Source organism: Eumetopias jubatus, unplaced genomic scaffold, assembly GCF_037043125.1.
Source record: "Eumetopias jubatus isolate StellerSeaLion01/CBP00866 unplaced genomic scaffold, mEumJub1_p1.0 scaffold_1, whole genome shotgun sequence".
NCBI lineage: Eukaryota > Metazoa > Chordata > Mammalia > Carnivora > Otariidae > Eumetopias > Eumetopias jubatus.
In genome coordinates, this window is record NW_028274807.1 from 183,977,502 (window position 1) to 183,992,124 (window position 14,623).

Consider the following 14,623-nt stretch of genomic DNA (forward strand, 5'->3'; position numbering starts at 1 on the left):
CTGAAAGTAAATGTCACATTGAATTTGAATTGACACGATAGTGGGAGTACTGATGAATGATAATGATTGAAAGCAGGCACAATGGCGGAGGGCCTCCACATGGGTAATTCTGAAGGATCTTTGACAGGATTCAGGAGGTGGAAGTGCCTTAGTGAAGCCACTCTTTGAAGCTCCCTGCTACAGAATCAAGGTAAATTTCAGAGGCAGTCCCTCTGAGAAAGGTCATCACAAATCGTACGTTATTATGGAGACGCAAAGACTTCACATCTGCAACTCTTTAATTTCATTGGGCATACTATGCTGTCACCAGCTTGGCTGCAAAAATTGAAATCTGCCACCACAGCTGTCCCTACTGCTGTTTGTTTCTAAAATATCAACACCTGGCACCCCACAGTTGCTCTCTCAAAACAAGGAATTACTGCATTGACTAAAAGGATAAAGCGTGGCAACAGCAAGCACATGTGACCACGGCTGACAAATGGCTTATGTCAAATTCTCTGGAGAAAATCGGTGACCCCTCTTGAGGAGACAGCACAGATGGACCCTCTTACAGATGCGATCCCCAGTCAAGGCCAATGGTGTGATTGCTATCCAAGAAGATCTTTGCTTAGGTCACAGCCCTTCTAGCTTTCACTTCTCAATGACAAGGAACCAACATTTTTGATAGTGACTTCTCTTCCCCCCTCTAAACCACACCACCGGGAAGACCCCCCCGACACTCAGTTCCAATGTGAAATCATGAGGTACGCTGGGGGCTTATGGACAAGACATCAGGTGTCATACTTACATATACAGTAGCATCAGTAATTCCTCACAGGCCATTTAAAAGGAGAAAAATGTTTTTCCCCCGTTGGTATAGTACTCACTTAGCATTTCCAAGTTTTCAAGAAACCACAGTCCACTTTTTTTTTCCTCCAGATTCACAATGAATTTATAAACACGGCAGGGTAGTTAAAAGAATGAACTGTTAAGAGACTTAGACATGAACCCTAGTTCTGCCATTCCCTGGCTGTGTGACGGTGGGCACATACTCTGCTTCTCTGAGCCTCAGTTTCCTTATCAGGAAAACACAATAGTGATAGCATCTATTTTAAAGGACAGTAAGAATCAGATGATGTGATGTGAGTACGATTCATGACACTCCCTAATTCAGTGTCAAAGCTCAAGAGTTGACAACTGTTGTAAAGCCCCAAAGTTGTGTTAATGGCTTTCCATATATTATCTCACTTAACCTTAATCTTGATGAAAACTGATAAAAAATTTTTAAAATAGCAATTGAAGGAATGTGTTCTGAAATTATTTTTGTAAGAAAAACTACATTGATATAGGCAATAAGCGTCTTAGTATTCCTTATGCTTTATAAGTTTATATGTCTAAGTTTTCATGATAGTTGGAGGAAGTAAACTTTTCCCATTAATTATGCATTCTCATTGTGTCTGGTGAATTTAGCTCTAAATGAAATTGGCCTGAATCTTTTGATATTTACCCTTTCACCACACGAACTAGCCATTTTGCTCAGCTCAAGGTCACTGACTGCGGGGCCATGAAATGATGTCATTAAATTGCAAAAGTGATGAACTGTAGAACAGGCAGAAGTAGGTCAGGAGTAACTTTAGAAAATTTGTGGTTTCGGTGGCTTTTGGAGGTCAGAGGAATATAAGATGAAGAACTACAATGAAAAGATAAATATGTCTCAGGACTGGAACTATTTTAAATGAGACATATTTTTTTTCTTTGTGCTTTTTTAGTGATACATCTGAACCTAGAAACCATAAAATTTGAATTGTTGCCAACAAAAAATCCAATAAAATTTATGATGAATTTTTCTTCAATGCAAATTTTCATTGGAGATCTGAATTAACCTAAAGCTCATTTATTAATGGCTAACAAATAAATTACATTTGTTGCTGACCTCTTTGGAGTTGTTCCATAACTAGATTTCCGTTAAATGGCAGAAGAGCTATTTAATAATCCTGAACTTTGGAGCTCTCCTCTTGAATGGTAAGATCATTACAGGTACAAGAAAGGTACTGGATCCTCCATCATAGCATGCATACCATAAGATGTCTACTTCAAGGTGTCAAGATGGAACTCAACTCCATCTTACCAATCTATTTGAGAGAAATGTCTATTTTCAGGAGAAAGAGGTCTTGAGGTGCATCTCAATTATTAAAGCATCTTTTTCCCTTTAGAACTTTAGAAACTCCAACCTATGAATAGAGTACTCGAAGACCCTCCCCTCCTTACTTTTACAGATATGGAATAAGCTCAGAGAGGGAAAGTAATTTGTCCAAGGATACATAGCCTTTTTGTAGCTGAACTATGTCAAGCAGTAAGGACTTCTGATTTTTGATTCAGTGCTCAGTACGGTTAATGAGATGATGGCAGAGAAAGTTTGCAGGACATTTCTAATGTGGTATTGGTCTTTAAAAAAATAGGGCCATACTGACTGTCATCAGTAGGTTTACTTCAATCCTACCTAATCACACCCCTTTGTGACCAATAGAGTGCTTCTATAAAGTGACTTGAGATATGTGTAGTTTAATATTAACTGGTCTATAGAATAACTGAGTATATACCTTGGCGTATTATATGGTTACAAGCAGCATAAACATGGCAACTTAGGCCCAAATTGAATTTGTTGAGGAATACAGGAGATCACACAGAATCTAAGCAACACTGAAGAACAAGGCTCAAAAGGGCACAAACCAGAGTAGCTTTAGGATCTGAAGATTCAGGTAACAGAATCAAATCAACAGCTTCTCCAAATGAGTATGCACTTTGTGTTGATGTGGAGGCGTGTGTGTGTGTGTGTGTGTGTGTGTGTGTGTCCTTACATTATTCTACTCAAAATTTGAATTCCCAAGAGGATAACTCAAGGGGCGTAACTCAGACCACTTGTTTGCCCCTATATATCAAAACAAGACTGTGCATCTTAGGGGAAGAGTAGATAAGATGCTTCCAAAGAAGTTCAGGGTGCTGCTACCAATGGAAGGATGAAAGGATACTGGGCAGCAAAAATCACCACCACCACCCTTGGCTTCCCTTGTGGTGGCCATACCATCCTTTTGGTGAGGACTCTCAAGGTTCAAACATTTTTGGTTCAAACATATCTTTTAAAAGATAGGACATGAGGAGAGGGACCCCATTCTGTGTGTCTTTTATTACCTTTCCCATCACCCTCTCCAACTGTGCAACAAGGACTTACTTGGCACTCATTATATGATTGGTTACTTGCAGTGGACTGAACCACTCATCAACCTTTTGAAGCAAGGGTTGGCTCATAGTCTCAGGAATATTAGAACCAGGCAAGTTTCTTTATAGATAGTTTAAGTAAATCTCTGGAATCTGCAATACTATGCAAGTACAGCATTTAGTGTGCTAGCATCATCATTAACAATGCTGGGAGGAACTGAAAGCACATGGGCTGCTCCCATGTTTGTTGCAGCATTATTCACAGCCAAGATATGGAAACAACCTGAGTGTCTGTCAACAAATGAATGGAAAAAAGAAGATGTGAGATATAACTATAGACATGTAGATATAGGTAGAGAGATAAAGTTAATTCATATATTGGGACTCAAAAGGGAGGCCACCCTAGTGGCCCAGCCCACATCACAAATCTAAACCTAAGTTAGCTTGCACTTACGAGAAATGCCTCCCTGTCAGGGAAACTTAACACACACCAATCACAACCCGCCACCTCAGCTTTAGCTAGCTTACCTTACCCAAGAAAATGGAACTTGCTAACCCTACAAGGAAATTCCCAACCTCCTAGTCAAGCATGCCCTTTTTCCTGCTTGCCTTTTATAACGCTCTATAAAACTCAATCTTGCCCAGAATTCCTTAGGAATGTGCCACTGTTTGGGAGGCACTGTACTCCCCCAATCTGTGGCTTGTTTCCTCTTGAATAAAGGACATCAAACTCTTTACTAAATTTGGTTTTGTCATTTGACAATATACAATGGAGCTGTGAGAAAGAAGAAAATCCTTCCATTTGTGACAACATAAATGGACTCTGAGTGAATTATGCTAAGTGAAATAAGGCAAGCAGAAGAAGCTAAATACTGTATGATATCCCTTATATGTGGAATCTAAAAAAAAGCCCGACTCATGGAAACAGAGAGTAGAACAGTGGTTCGCAGTACTGGGGGGTGGGGAGGTGGGGGATGGCAGGGAAAATGGGAAGGTGTTGGTTAAGGAGCACAAACTTCCGGTTAGAAAATGTTGATGTTCTAGGGATCTAATGCACAGCATTGTGATTATAGATAACAATCACTGTATTATACTTGAAATTTGCTAATAGAATAGATCCCAGAAGCTCTCACCACAAAAAAAGAAATGCTGATAATGTGATGTGATAAAGATTTAGCTGCTACAGTGGTAATCATATTTTAATCTTTAAGTGTATCAAATCAACACGTTGTACACCTTAAATTTACATAATGTTATATGTGTATTATATCTCAATAAAACTGGAGTGGTAGGAAGCACATAGGCTAGAGCCAGATTACCCAAACTAGCTGTGTGACTTTAAGCAAGTATTTTAAACTCTAAACACCTTGGATTCCTCATTTGTTAAAATGAAGTTAAATAATCATTTATTTTATATTGTTTTGAGGAATAAACAATATATGAAGAATGCTTCAAGTACCTAGCCAATAGCAACCTCGTTGTCTTCCTCATCACCATCCTCACGCCCTGAGCCAACATTGACATTTTGGTGAAAATTGGTTGTTTTTCCAGCTTTTGTCGCCATTTTTGGAATGGTGGTACAGTTGCAACAGTCACAAGTCACAACTGGACACATTTTCCAACAATGGAACAATCAAGACCATGTTTAGGAGGCTAACTGCATTTACAACTTGTGCTAAAAGGTTGCTTTTCCCCCACGTGCCTCATAAGTGCTTCCTCGAATTTGCCTTTGCAGTTTTTATTCTTTAAAAATAATGCATTTAGAAGCCGACTCAGATGAACTCAAGAAGGGTCTGCATTTCTTTTTTTCCAAGGGTTTGAACCTGCGCTTACAATGGCTCTACATTTAATCCCTGAATTGTCTTGTGATTATTCACTGCCCATTTATCAGTTTGCCCCCTTAAACAGTGACAAATGGTGGTTCCTTTTAAGTTTCAAAGAAGCCAGTTTAATCTAGGCCCTCTGTTGCTTTGTTAGGGAAATCAAATGCCCAGAATTGTTCTTCAGCTTTCCCTTGTTGCTCAGAGGTCATGGGAAAGTAGATGTGGGAACTCCAGTGTGATTCATCATTGCCTGATGAAACCGTGTGACATCTGGGCACAGCATCCTGACTGATGGCACTCACATTCTCTGTCTCTCTACGAAATGATCTGCTTGCGAGTAAATGCAGCAGTGACTGAACAAGAAAGGTAATGCATGGTCACACCTGGGGTTATAGCAGTTTCCACCTGGTGTAATAGAAATGACAAATTGATGGGGATTTTCAACCACACTTTGTGTCTGCCTCAGTGAAGCACCTTCCCAAGACATTCTTCCTTCCTTCCTAAGTCTTTACATGCATTAGTAGTAAAAGCTAAAATAACTGCATAAGTTAAACCTTGTAATGTGTGTCAAAGAACAGCCTACACTAAAATAAGGTATATAAAATGGCCTTGTGAGTATCTATGTCCTGTAAATTGTTATGCTCAGGGCAGGTTTTGCATAGTGAATTTCATTACACAGTAAATGTTCTTATTCTCTCAAAATTGGTGTCTGACTAAAGTAAGTATCTTTATTAGTGGTCAGAGTGGTGACTTCTCTTCCATCTCTTTGGTTGGCTCAGAAGGGGGATCCTTCCTTGAGCCCCAGAGGAGAAGGGAACTTCTATCTTTGAGGCAAAAAGGTAGCTGGAAAATGTGTCCAGCTGTGACAAACAGAGCACCTTCATGCCCCCTGGGCACCTTTATTACACATGCTACCACGTAGTGAAATTTTTTCCTAGGATGTGTTTCCTTCATTCACTTGTAGGAGAGGAAAAGTAGTTTTCCCTTTTTCTCTTGGCTGAGAATCCCCTCCTCCAGTAATGGAAGACAGAGTAACAGGAGGAAAACAGAAGTTTAATAGCCTGTATATCAGCTATATACATGGGAGAGATCCAGGTAAACTGAGTAACTCCCAGAAATGGTCCATACCACCAGCTTCAATGCCATCTCCAGCTAAACACAAAAGAAAGATGTTGTTGGAGTGGGAAGCCAGTTATGAGAAATTACAAAGCACAGTAAACAAGGTTATAGTTCTTAACTAGATTTAAGTCCGTTGCCTTCTGCATTGATAAGAGTTGCTAGAGATGTAGTCATCATCTTCCTGCTCCAGCATGGAAGACAGTCTTACAAATGGAGAGTTCCCTTATAAATGTAAAAGTCTCTTACAAAAAAAGGCAACTTTTGCTTGATTTTCAGAGCATCTCCTGTGCCTGCTGTTCCTTATAATCAGCCTAAAATAATCCTTATGTCAAAAATACATATTTTGCAGTGACAAGTTCTCCTCCCCTCACAGTCATTCAACCATTCAATTCTCAAGCTTTTCACTTTCAACTTCTATGTGTCCTGGCTATACCAAACTCCTGGGAAATAGAATCAAATAAGGTCCCTTATCCTGGGACTTCCATGTGCCCAGAGACAGTGGATGAGACGGGCAAGTAAACTAATCATGACAACATGAAGAGGTTAGAGCCTCACTATTCCAAGTGCGGTCCCTGAGAACTTTTAGGAACACATAATCTCAGCCCTACCCCCAGGACCTACTAAGCGAGAGTCAACATTTTTACAGGACCTCCAGGTGATTCGAATGCACATAAAATGCTGTTCGAGGCATGTGCAATGTACTATGTAATGCTAGGGTACAAAAGGGCATGACATGAGGGCACGGGGCAGCAGAGCATTCGGAGCTCCTTGAGCTCCTTGCCTTGCCTTTCATACTCCCACAGCAACCCTGCTAGACAATTAGCATTGTGTCCCCAAGACACTTAACTTACAGTGACAGGTGTTGAAGAGTGTGGGGGGGCGGGGTTCGAGTAGGTAGATTTAAGCAGACTGTTGGCCACAACTCCAGGGAGTATGACTCTTACCCCCTTAGGTTCAATACCATGGCCCTGAGAAAGAATAAGCATTTTGCTCACCTGTTCACCCGTAATCTCTAGAGAGGAAAGGGGAAAACTTAGGTCAATGATCAAAGGCCTCTGAGTAGCAGGTGAAGCAAGGCTGATCTGATTATAGATATTTCTCTGATGAGTTTTCTGTTTTTCCCTTGTACTCTTAATACTTTGAGAACCTGATGAATACTATGTTTCCCAAATACGCACATAGGGAAGACTCATGAATTTGCACATGATTTAGAATGCTCACAGGTCCCTTTGAGACCAGTCCACAACCCCTTAAGGTTCACATTCTCTCACTCGGCAGCAATGCTAGATAAAATTTTAACCACATTTCCCATAACATATTGAAAGATTTTACTCCATGCCAGGAATTATATTGAGTAATTTACATACATTATATTCCTTAATCTTTGCAACAGTACTATCTAGTAGGTTTTTATCACCATTTTACAGATGAGGAAACTAGAAGACTGGAGAGGTTATTAAATTGTCCAAGGTCATAATCTAGTAAGAGGCTAAAATGGAAACCAAATGCCGATCTGATTCCAGCACCCAGGCCCTTCACCACCGTGCATGCTGTCTCCTCAGAATGAAATACTACCTTTAAAAATAAGGCAACACATGTATTTAATGCCACTAAATTTTACATTTAAAAATAGTTAAACTGGTAAATTTTATGTTATGGATATTTTACCACAGTAAAAATAAAACAGGGCAACCATCAAGAATATACACCTCGCCCAGAGTATGAGGTTTGGAAATGTTCAGTGTTTCCAAGTCCCTCTAAACTCTTTGATTCACCACCCCCTTTTTAAAAAAGTAATGAAATAACCAAACCAAAACTTAGGCGGCTCTGTCCCTGTTCACCACAGCTGGAAACCCTAACTGCATACCACTCACACCACAGACCTGTCACAAGTCACCAAGTACTGTTTTCAAGATGGACTTTCAGTCCGTGGTTACCCTACAATATCCCACAGACTTGATATAGATATATAGATGTAGATATAGATGTTTATAATTTCAATCTGTGTGTCTTTTTTATTGAAGGATAGTTGGCACACAATGATTCAAGGAGTCTACGCATTATGCTATGCTCACCGCAAGCGTAGCTGGCCTCTGTCCCCAAACATTGTATTCCAGTGCCGTTGACTCTATTCTCTATCCTGAGGCTTTTGTTCCTATACGTTACTCATTCCATCACTTGGAAACCTGTATCTCCCACTCCCCTTCATCCATTTTGCCCATCTCCCACCTCCCTCCCCTCTGGCAACCACCAGTTTGTTCTCTGTATTTATGGGTCTGCTTCTGCTTTTTGTTTGTTTAACCATTTGTTCTGTTTTTTAGATTCCACATATAAGTGAAATCATATGGTATTTGTCTTTCTCTGCCTGACTTATTTCACTTAGCGTAATACTCTCTAGGTCCATTCATGTTATCATAAATGTCAAGCTCTCATCCTTTTGATTACTGAGTAATATTCCATTACACACACACACACACACACACACACACACACACACACACACACACCCCTACACCACATCTTTTTTATCTATTCATTTGTTGATGGAGACTTGGGTCGCTTCTATATTTTGGCTTTTTTTGGGGGGGGGAACTATGTCTCTTTATTTTCATGTGGACAATTCAAAGTCATCAGTCGCTTTTGTCTAGTTGTAAAAAAAAAAAAGAAAAAAATTTTGGGTTTAAAGAAAAGCATCAGTAGGAGCCTGGTTAAAGGATTCGTATTTTTAGAAGGGAAATACAGTGCAGATATCTCTAGAGAGCATTTTTAAAGAAGTTTAGGGAGATTAAGTTTTAAAGCTAGCTTGGGGCCAAGGCTTATTTCCCAGGTTTAAAGTAATTTGGGTGGTGTCACAGTGTATAAGTATAGGGTGATAGGACAGTGGTCACTGCCCAGGGCGTTGGAACTGATCTTGCTGTCACACAGTGCAGGTAACAGAGAGTGAGACAACAAAAAGTAATCAAGGTGCCAACCGACATTTTTGGATCGAGCATTCATCATGTAGGTCCAAAAGGTATAGGCATAAGCTGTGTTGGGGTAGAGGTGCCGGAAACTGTCAGCCAGTGGCACGGCCTGTAGTAATTCCCCAAAGCCTTGACGCTCTTGTGGAGTGAAGCCAGCATTCTTTTTGTTTCCCCTGGGGTTGCGAAGGTCGATTTCTTCATGAGCTACATTAAGGTCCCCACATAGCACAAGGGGCTTGCGGGAAGCCAAACCCTTCAGGAACTTGGGAAAGGCTTCATCCCAGCGATGCCGGTACTCCAAGTGTACCAGACCTCGGCCTGCATTAGGTACATAGGCTGTTACTAGCACAAACGTGTCAAATTCAGCCACGATCACTCAGCCTTCCTGATCATGTTCCTCCTCACCAATGCCATAGGAGACTTTGAGGGGGCACTGGCGGGAGAGCAGGCCCACACCACTGTACCCTTCCTTGTCTGAAGGAGCTGACCAGTACTGATGGGATAGTCCAGGTAACTCTTGAAGTTCAGCTGGTAGTTTTTTCTCTGAACATTTGGTCTCTTGGAGGCAGAGGATATCTGGGGCTTCTTCCTTTACCCAATCTAAACCTTTCTTCTTAATCCAGGCCTGAAGCCCATCCACATTCCAGGAGCAGATCTTGAGGGTGGCCGATTTACCAATGGGCAAGGTTTTCTGATCTGGGGGGTCCTCATACAGGACTGGCCCCTCTCCTGCCTCTTTTTTGTTTTTCTTTGTTCCCACCTTACTCTTCTTGGCTTCTGGTTCAATCTTGGGTTCTTCCCTGTCTTCTGCCACAGCTCCCTTTTTCCCATGCTTCGGCATCACTGTAACGAACGCCCTCCTGAACCTGTACCAGGTCGCCCACCGAAGCAGTATTTTTATCGCATTACCTGAGCACAAAGAGTATATTTTGGCTTTTTTAAGTATTGTTGCAATAAACATAGTGGTGCATGTGTATTTTCTGATTTAGTAGTCCCCCCCCCCCCACTTTGGGGAAATCCCTAATAGGGGAATTACCAGATTATATGGTAGTTCTATTTTTAATTTTTGGAAGAATCTCCATACTGTTTTCCACAATGGCTGTACCAATTCACATTCTCACCAGCAGGGCATGGATGTTCTTTTTTCTCTACATCCTGGCCAATTGTTGTTATTTCCTCAGATTTGATATATTTATGCAGGCCCTGCAAGGTACAGAACTTCTTAAGAAAAATCATTGTTACCTATTCTCTCCTTCAGTACCAATATGAAAAATCTTATCAAGCTCAACCACAATCAAGATCAGTCCTATCAAGTTCAACCACAATCAAGGTAATGAACATATTCATTACCCCTAAAGTTTCCTGTACCTCTTGACTTTTAAGTATCTTATTCCCAGTCCTGAAGGTACCTATAGTAATGGTTTTAGAACACAGATTCTGACTAGTTCAAATCTTACATATACTTCTCACTAGTTCTTTGAGCCAGATCAAGTTTTAGCCTTTATATAAATGAGATAATATAAGTAAACTTCTTTATAGAGTGTTCTATGCAGAGTAAGCACTTACTAAGTGTTGATGATTAAGGTAGTGATGATATTTATTATTTTTTTAAAAGATTTTATTTATTTGACAGAGACACAGCAAGAGAGGGAACACAAGCAGGGAGCAGTGGGAGAGGGAGAAGCAGGCTTCCCACCGAGCAGGGAGCCCGACGCTAGGCTCAATCCCAGGGCCCTGGGATCATGACCTGAGTCGAAGGCAGACGCTTAATGACTGAGCCACCCAGGCGCCCCAGGTAGTGATGATATTTAGATGTTACTCAGTCTGACGATTATCCTGAATCACTTTGGCATGGCATTTAATGCCATGCTGCCTTTGATAATCTATCCCCATGACCATGATTTCTGTATATAGTATAGTGTATATGTAGTGTATTATTGACAGTCTAAGTACCTTTTCAGTGTTTGGTGGTATAATTGCAATACACCAAAATGCTCATATTTAAGGTGAATAACTTGATGAGTTTTGATATATGTATATACCCATGAAACTATCACCATAATCAAGATAACAAGCATATTCATTACCCCTAAAGTTTCCTTGTATCTCTTTGTCCTCCTTTCCTCCCTTCCCCTACCAGTAGTTCTGCCCAGACAACCATTGGCCTGCTTTCCAACAGAATAATCTTTTTTTAAAAGATTTATTTATTTATTTATTTATTTATTTATTTATTTATTTATTTGAGAGAGAGAGAGTGAGAGAGAACGTGAGCGCAGGGCGGGGGGAGGGAGAGAGAGAGAGAGAGGGAGAATCCTCAAGCAGTCTCCCCACTGAGTATGGAGCCCCATGCAGGGCTTGATCCCAGGACCCTGAGATCATGACCTGAGCTGAAACCAAGAGTCTGCTGATTAACTGACTGAGCCATCCGGCTGACCCCCAACAAAATAATCTTGAGTCATATTGAAACATACTGGGGTTTCTTCTGCATTTTTTTCAAGTTTTTGTTTGAATTCCAGTTAATTAACTTCCATTGTAATATTAGTTTCCAGCATAGAATTTAGTGATTCATCACTTAGATAGACCACCCAGTGCTCATCACAACTAAGTGCCCTCCTTAATACCCATCACCCATTTACCCATTTCCCCACCCACCTCTCCTCCAGCAACCCTCCGTCTGTTCTCTATAGTTAGAAGTCTGTTTTCTGGTTTGCCTCTCTTTTTCCCCCTTCGTTCATCTGTTTTGTTTCTTAAATTCCACATCTGAGTGAAATCATATGGTATTTGTCTTTCTCTAGCTGACTTAATAATAGTCTCCAGCTCCAACCACGTCATTCTCTTTGGGCATATCATTTTGCTTTCCCCTTGTGTTTAATTATATATTTAGCTTCCCTTAAAAGTGGGAGGGGTTTTTGATGGATAGGTGTTCAGCAACTGCATAATAACCTTTCAAGATAAATAAATCAAACATGCCAACCTCTCCTCACTTTGAACTCCTATGAGTTCTCCTGTCAAATTCAGTAGATTGTCCTGCCATTGTCTTGCTTGCTATGTTGATAATAGTTCTCGGTTTATTCAATAGATTTCTGTTGCAGTATTACATCCCAGTATTATCATTTTAGAAGACATTTAGACAACTGTCTGGTGTCCCAGTTTCAGGTAAAACTCAAATGATCATCCTACCTGAGGTATACCTTCTAGAAATGGATCTTTTAAGTTAATATGCAAAGGAACATAACTATGCCATAATTTATCCCTCTTCCTTGAGGTTTTCTTTTTTTTAACATGGATTGTAAGATCTGTCTCAATTTCTAAAACATTCAGTGTGGAAGGAAAGATTTGCATCTTAAAACCCAAGAAATGCGGTACCCATAAGCTGTCATTTGGTATTGTCATTTATTGCATTGTTTGATTATTTTCCTATTTAAGAAGAAGCTCTGTAAATTATATATCTTTGGACCCCATGCAAGGCCTCACATAGTGCTCCAATACGTATGGACCCACAGAATTGCATAATGCCATAGCAAGAAAGGAAGTCAAACCTAATTTAGACTATTCTTCTCATATGGCTCATGTAGAGAGGCACACAAAAGAGAAATATCTTGCCCAGATTCATGTAGTCTTTCCAGAATCAAGATTGATTCCAGGTCCCCTGACTCTCCACCTGGTGTTCATTTCAATTGAATGTATCATTGACAGAGTGGAGTCTGGGAATGGACATTTTTAGATCTCTCCAGGTAATTCTTATGCACACTAGAGTTGACTTGTGCACACAGTTCTCAGAATTTACACTCTTGATCTTTCCAGTTTCAAAAATTCAAGATATGGAAGCAGGCATATAAATATAATTGTTTATAATTTTGCTGAGCTGCTCAGTAGAATTATATTGTAGGCCACAAAAGTAGTATTTGTGCATGAGTCAATTACTTAGTGACTGAGGCTTATCGATCACCCTACATCCACATTGAAGTTTCGCTTCCTTCCTTCACTTGTTTGTTCATTGCTTTAGTCATTGTTAAACTCCTCCTGGTAAAAACCAGGCACTGTTCTAGGATTTAGACACTGTTAGGGGGATTCAGTGCTGAATATGACTGGTGCGTTTTCTGATTTCTGGTGCAAAGGTGACAATAAAGTAAATAATAATGAATAAGACAGTGCTATAATTACAAACTTTAATAAAGACTGTGAAGAAAATAACGAGAGGTTGCATTTATGCTGAAACCCGAAGGTTGACCAGAAATCTTAGGGAAAGAATAATCCCTATTTCGTGATGTTATCTTAATATTTAATTTGGACACAAACCCAGGGTAATACCAATATTCAATCTTGACTTGTATCCCATGTTCTGAAAACTGAAATTCACCTAGTGATTTTAGTGCAGATAATACAATCCTGATGCCTAAAAGACTCTGAATAAATATTTCACAGATGCCTTGGGGAGCAGCAAGTTATCTTTGACAGGGAATTGCTCTTGAGCTGAAACCCTGATTGTTTTTCTCTGTATCCCCATCTCTCCCTCGGTGCTGGCCCAGTCACTATGACTTCATCAACTCCCCTTCAGTGTCTGAAAGAGCTTCTAAGTGTTGGTCACCTCGACTGCAGGAAAGGCCACGGTGGCATTCCAGAATGGAAGCGTTTGAAAGATTTCAGTCCTTGTCCCTTGGGAAAGTTGAGAGGCTGCTCTAATATGCCCATGACTTCCACAGAGTTTGAGTTTCTTCCCAAGGAAGCTGTTTTCTTTCATTTCTGCCTCCTTCAAACATTTCACCTCCCATCTGTCATCCTTTTAACCCCTCCCTTTGCAGATTGTGTTAATCTTGTTCTCAAGTAAATATTTGGATAGATGTATTTAAATTACTTGTTTGTTGGGTATTGTAGTTCAAAATAATGCACTTTAGTCTTTACAATTTGAGGGAACACATATTCTTAAATTCCCAAGACATATGAATATCACAAATAAAATGTTTTTCAGCGTCCCATCGAACCATGAGTTTTGCTTTCACCCTAGGGCCTGGATCCAGCAGGCTGGATTCAAACCGTGGCTCTGCCATTTTACTTGCTGTGGGAACTTGAGCAAGTTACCAAACTTCTTTGTGCCTCACTTTCTACATCTGTACTTTCTACATCTGTAAAATGGGTATAATAGCATTAGGGTTGTTGTGAGAACACAGAAAAATGAAATGAGGTAGTGCATATAAAATGCTCAGATTAGTACATACATCAGTCGCTGTTATTTTTTTCTGGCCTTTTTACTAGCAGCGGGTACCTGATAAGACAGAATAAATTCTTCTGAGAAGTGAATCCCATTTGTTCATATGCACTACGGAAATTTTGCTTTCTTTCTATCAGTAACAGCCCTTAATTTTTAGAATCTTGAATTCTTTCTTTGTGAACTCCAATGAAAATAAATATTTGTTTAAAAGATTAGATTTTAGTTGTGCCGTATAAGTAGTAACTCATGTGCAAATCATTTCAGATCCTTTAGAAATGATTGTTCTTAGAATTGCTAAAAAATACTCCTGGATT

General features: G+C 40.1%; 1 pseudogene; it reads right to left on the reverse strand.

The window, feature by feature from the left end:
• Window positions 1–8,966: 8,966 nt before the first annotated feature.
• LOC114214627 (DNA repair nuclease/redox regulator APEX1 pseudogene) lies at window positions 8,967–9,969 on the reverse strand (annotated as a pseudogene).
• Between the last annotated feature and the right edge of the window lie 4,654 nt (window positions 9,970–14,623).